Here is a 5,850-nt window from a genome sequence, read left to right on the forward strand (position 1 = left end):
ACTCTCATATTATCTCTATACATGATATCGGTTCAAGGATTCTTCTCTTGAAAAAAATACTTCTTATCTGGAAAGTTTGTAAATTTTTAAGTATACAAGCTCATAAGTATAAATTATTTGGCAAAACTAAATTCTAATGATTCACTAAAATATTATTACACTGTTATTACTCCTACACCTTTGTAGTGATGTTGAGCAAAGGGCTTGAAGAAAAATGATGAGAGCCAATTTTGTTCTGAGTAATGGAGCTGGGCCTTTATCTACATATGTACTTAGCAATTAACACACTGTATAGATGAAGATACTGCCTGTATTTCCCAAAATCTTCAACAGGTGATAAAATCTTGCCAAGAAAATTGGACTTTGTAATGAGGCCTCAAGTAAGAAAAGAGATATAAAATAAATGGGTTCTGAGATATAATATACAGCTTGATTACTATAGTTAATTGTACTGTATTGTGTAACTGGAAATTGTCAGAAGAGTAAGTCTTAAAAGTTCTAAGCACAAGGGGAAAAAAGTAACTGTGTGTTGTGATAAATGTTAACTACACATATCGTGTAATCATTTTGCAATCTGTATAAATATTGAATCATTATGTCTTACACCTGAAATAATATGATGCTATATGTTAATTATATCTTATTTTATTTTTACAAAGGAAGAGAATAAGTAAATAAATTGACCAGGGCAAGAGACATTTTCACTATATTCTTTGAATATATGATTTGGTGGAGACATGTTTGAAAAATATAATGAAGAAGTTTGTCGTGGTTCTTTAGTGTCAAGGCCTTCAATTACTGTAAATTTTCTGGATTTAGAATTTTTTCTTTTATCACAAGAGAAGAAAACACATTTTATCAGGTAATTGAAGATATAAGATGTATTTACACAAGTAAAAAAAATGATCAAATGATTAAGAAATAACTTTTACCTATAGTAATAAATAATTTTATAGAGTAAGTTGTATTCAGATTGACATGAAAGAAAAGGTCAGATTTCCAAAGATAGAGTTGGAAGAAAACAATCTCTAACATAGAGATTCAGAGGAAATCATAAAGCCATGCATTCAGAGGAAATCATAAAGCCATGCATTCAGAGGAAATGCATAAAGCCTAGGAGTTTAGTTTAGAGATGGAACTCAGCATAAGCTTTAGTTGAGCTTGAAGTTTCCTTAAGTATAGATACCATAAAAGATATGATATTTATTAGTACATAGTGAAAATTATTCTTTAATTATTTTATTGTTTTTTATTTTAATTAAAATAATAGAGTGAAGGTTAATGAAAAACTCATTAGGGAAGGAGATATTGAAACTCCACAAAAAGAAACAGAGAGAGACATCCACAAAGAGAAAATGATTGATTCACTTAGGAAGAGAAAAGTAGGGCACCTGGGTGCCTCAATCGGTTTGGCATCTGACTCTTGATTTAGACTCAGGTCATTATCTCATAGTTCGTGAGTTCAAGCTCTGTTTGGGTCTCTCTTTATCCCCCTCTCTCTGCCCTTTCACCCTCCCAATAAATAAATAAACTTAAAAATAAATAAAGAGATAAAGAAGATAAAGGTAGCTGGGAATCATAGTAAAAAGGTACAACAGAAGAAGAGATCATGTAAGTTGTCATTAATTTCTTTACTCATACGTTTACTCATTCAACAAGCATATTTGGCAAATGTTGCATTAGTTCCTAGCCACAACAGTGGATATAATTGACAAAATTTACTTTCATGAATCATTGGTAGAAAAAGATGTTAAACCATAAAGATATAATAGATGCCATAGAAGTAGACAGGACTAGGAAAGAATAATGGGGCAGGCAAAATCCGAGGGCATTCTTCACTGAAGGAGAACAAAAGTCAAGGTGATGAAGGAAGCTCCAGGTGATGAATTGCTTGAGCACAGACTCAGAGTTGAGTGGATCTTTAAGGAATTGTAAGAAGGTCTGTGCTACTGGGAATATACCCATCTAGAGAAGGTATGACGCATGATGAGATCAGGGAGGAAGGAAGAAGAATGATTCATGAGTTCAAGAATTACAGATGTGATTTTAAAAACAATTGGAAGGCATTACAATGCTCAAATAAGATTATGAACTTAAAATGTAAAACAATGATTCAGACTTCTGGGTGCAGATGTATTAGAAAAGGAACAAGAGGGATATTCTCTCATCCGGGAAGAAATAATAACAGAAGCTAAAGTAGTGGCAATGGAATTTAAAAGAAATTAAGAGATTTGAGATATAATTTGGAGTAGAAACAAGAAGAAATTTAATTTTATATGTATATTTGAGTCTATTTTACTTTAAAACTTCAAATTTCATTTTTAAGATGTGCATTGTGTAATGGTGAAAATAAAATTAACAAATAATAGAAGTAAATAATATTAAATTTATACAGCATGCAGTTTCTGCACTAGATTCTAGATGTGTATATAAAATGAAAATTATATTTTTGATAAATAAAAATAAAAAACTTTTAGCTGATCTGTCATTAAAAAATTAACATATTTACAATTGTCTTCTTAATCCAAGAGGTAGAAAGTGTTTCACATTACATGTTCTTCAAGTTGTAATGGGACACTGTGAGCTTTAAAGTTCTTAAGGTTTCACTTTTGAAATATATTATAGCCTAAAAAGAATGGGCTGGGATACTCACATTATTTCTTATACAATAGTAAACTTCATTGAAAACAAATTATCTGGAACTCCTGAGAATCCAGTGGGCATACACATACACTTTATGTTTAAAATAATTAAAAAGAAGAGAGAGAAGAAAGTAAAGTAGTTATTGTAGAAAATGGAAAAGAACTAAGAGTTCTTAAAATGACTTCTACTAACAAGCCACGCACAACTACCTATAGAGATGATTGTTTCATCTACATGTTAGGTCTTTTAAGATAGTAAATTATAAAGCAGATTTCAAGACTGGTCATACTTATTGCATTTTATTGTACTGTATGCTATTATTTACTGATTTCTTCATACTACAGTACTGGCTGCAGAAAATGTAATTCTCTAAGCAGTGACCTCCCAAAGTAAACAGAATGCCAGGAAAGGCAATTATTGTTTGTCAGTTAATGTTATAAAATGAAATTGAACATCTTTTCAATTTTATAACAGACATTAAGAATATTCATTTTACTTATCAAGAAAAGGCCCTAAATTTGAGTAAGTATTGAATAAATACACATTGATGAGAGTTCTCAAGAGAGGAACTAAATTTGTAATCTTGTAGAGAATTTTTTTTTAACAATCATTGCCTATGAAATGGTAGCATATATTTGGACGAGAAACAAAATAAACATAACAATTTACCTGACATATGGGTATATTATCAACATTGATGGTAAATTTAATATTCATAAAATGTGATGTTTATTAGTTTTGCATTATCAATATAGTCAGTAAAAATAAATTTTATTTTGATTATTTTAGGTATGAAAGGCCTTGTGTTCCTCAGTTTCTACACATAAATCAGTTAGAAGTAGAGCTGAATAAATATCACCAAAGTTCTAATTTATATTTTAATTCGAATATTATTCTTTTAAAAAAATATTTTTAATGTTTATTTATTTTTGAGAGAAAGAAAGAGACAGAGTGCAAAAGGGGGAGGGCCAGAGAGAGGGAGACTCAGAATCCAAAACAAGCTCCAGGCTCTGAGCGGTCAGCACAGAGCCCAATGCAGGGCTCAAACCCACAAACTGTGAAATCATGACCTGAGCCAAAGTCAGATACTTAACTCACTGAGCCACTCCAGTGCTCCTTAATATTCTTCTTTACTGGATATTTTTATAAAACATTATATTCCATTTTCTGGGTCATAAAATTGCTTAATAACACTATGGGGAATTAAGCATTTCATGCATTGTTAAAGCGATTTTCTACTATAAACTGTAGAAAAACATACTGTACTCAATTCCCCACAACATGAAATTCTAGTCAAACTGTACCTTCTATATTCAACACATTGCTTGACAAAAGTTAAATATTACTATTAAATATTAAACTATGGTTTAATTAAAAATCATTTATTCACTTATTAATTTATCCACAGAATTTCATGAACCCTTATTATATGACACTTTTGTAGGAATTAGTATGTGACACTGGGCTAAAAGCTAACCCTCCTCAATAACTTTATAATCAAATTCTCTGTATGGCAAGTAAGGAAACCATTTTATAATTTATATTGTTGATATGCTATGGATGAAACAAACAGACAGTGGACATAAGAGACATTTTGAGACTATCAAATAATTGTAAGTTTCCAAACTTACTACACAAAGACAATGGAGTAAAAGTGTTATGTTGTTAAATAATTGAATATTTATAGATACAATATTTCTGTAACTTATTTATCCAGAACCTGAAAGCAGAGAGAAGTAAATACTGTTGCTCTATCCATACCCAATATATACACACTCAATATAGCCTTGGATTTTGTTATATTATTTCCCACATCTCCTCTAATGCCTGGAATACATTTGTCTGGTAATTTACCTTTTAAAAAACATGCCAATTTTATTTCAATGGAAATAAAAGCAAAAATAAACTACCAGGCTATATCAAAATAAAAAGCTTCTGTACAGCAAAGGAAACAATAAAAAAGGTAAAAGACAGTTTACTTTGTGGCAGAAGACATCTGTGAATGACATATCTGATAAAGAGTTATTATCCAAAATCTATAAAGAATTTATATAACTCATCACCCAAAAACCAAATAATCCACTTAAAAATGGGCAGAAGACATGAACAGACATTTCTCTAAAGAACACATACAAATGGTCAACAGACACATGAAAAGATATTCAACATCACTGAACATCAGGGAAATGCAAGCCAAAACTACAATAAGATGTCACCTCACATCTGTCAGAATGGCTAAAATCAAAATCACAAGAAACAACAGGTGCTAGTGAGAATGTGGAAGCAAAGGGAATCTTGTAATTGTTAGTGAGAATGCAAACTGGTGCAGCCACTGTGAAAAACGGTATGGAGGTGCCTCAGGAAATTAAAAATAGAACTACCCTATCCTCCAGTAATCGCACTACTGAATATTTACTGAAAGGATACCAAAAACCTCTAAGGGCACCTGGTTGTCTCCATTGCTTAAGCATCTTACTTCAGCCTAGGTCATCATATCACAGTTTGTGCATTTAAGCCCCATGTTGGGATATGTGCTGACAGCTAAGAGCTTGGAGTCTACTTCAGATTCTGTCTCTCTCTCTCTCTCTGCCCTCCTCTGCTCATGTTCTGTCTCTCTCTCTGTCTCTCTCTCTCTCTCTGTCTCTCTCTCAAAACTAAATAAACATTGAAAAACTTTTTAAAGAACACAAAACACAAATTCAAAAGGATATATACACCCTATATTTATTGCAGCACTATTTACAAATGTCTAATTATGGAAAAATCCACAGTATCCATAAGGATAAAAAGTAGGTGGTACGTATGTGTATAAATATATACAATGGAATATTATTCAGCCATAAAAAGAATGAAATCTCGGGGCACCTGGGTGGCTCAGTCAGTTAAGCGTCTGACTTCGGCTCAGCTCATGATCTCACAGTTGGTGGGTTCAAGCCCTGCGTTGGGCTCTGTGCTAACAGCCAGCTCAGAGCCTGGAGCCTATTTCAGATTCTGTGTCTCCCTCTCACTCTGACCTTCCCTTGCTCACACTGTCTCTCTCTCAGAAAAAACAAACAAACAAACAAACAAACAAAAAACCCCACATACAAAAAAGAAGGAAATCTTGCCATTGCAACATGATGGAGCTAGATAGTATAATGTTAAATGAAATGAGTCAGAGAAAGACAAATACCATATGATTTCTTTCATACGTAGAATTTAAGAAAC

Source organism: Crocuta crocuta, unplaced genomic scaffold (genome assembly GCF_008692635.1).
Source record: "Crocuta crocuta isolate KB4526 unplaced genomic scaffold, BGI_CrCroc_1.0 scaffold1245, whole genome shotgun sequence".
In the NCBI taxonomy this organism is placed as follows: domain Eukaryota; kingdom Metazoa; phylum Chordata; class Mammalia; order Carnivora; family Hyaenidae; genus Crocuta; species Crocuta crocuta.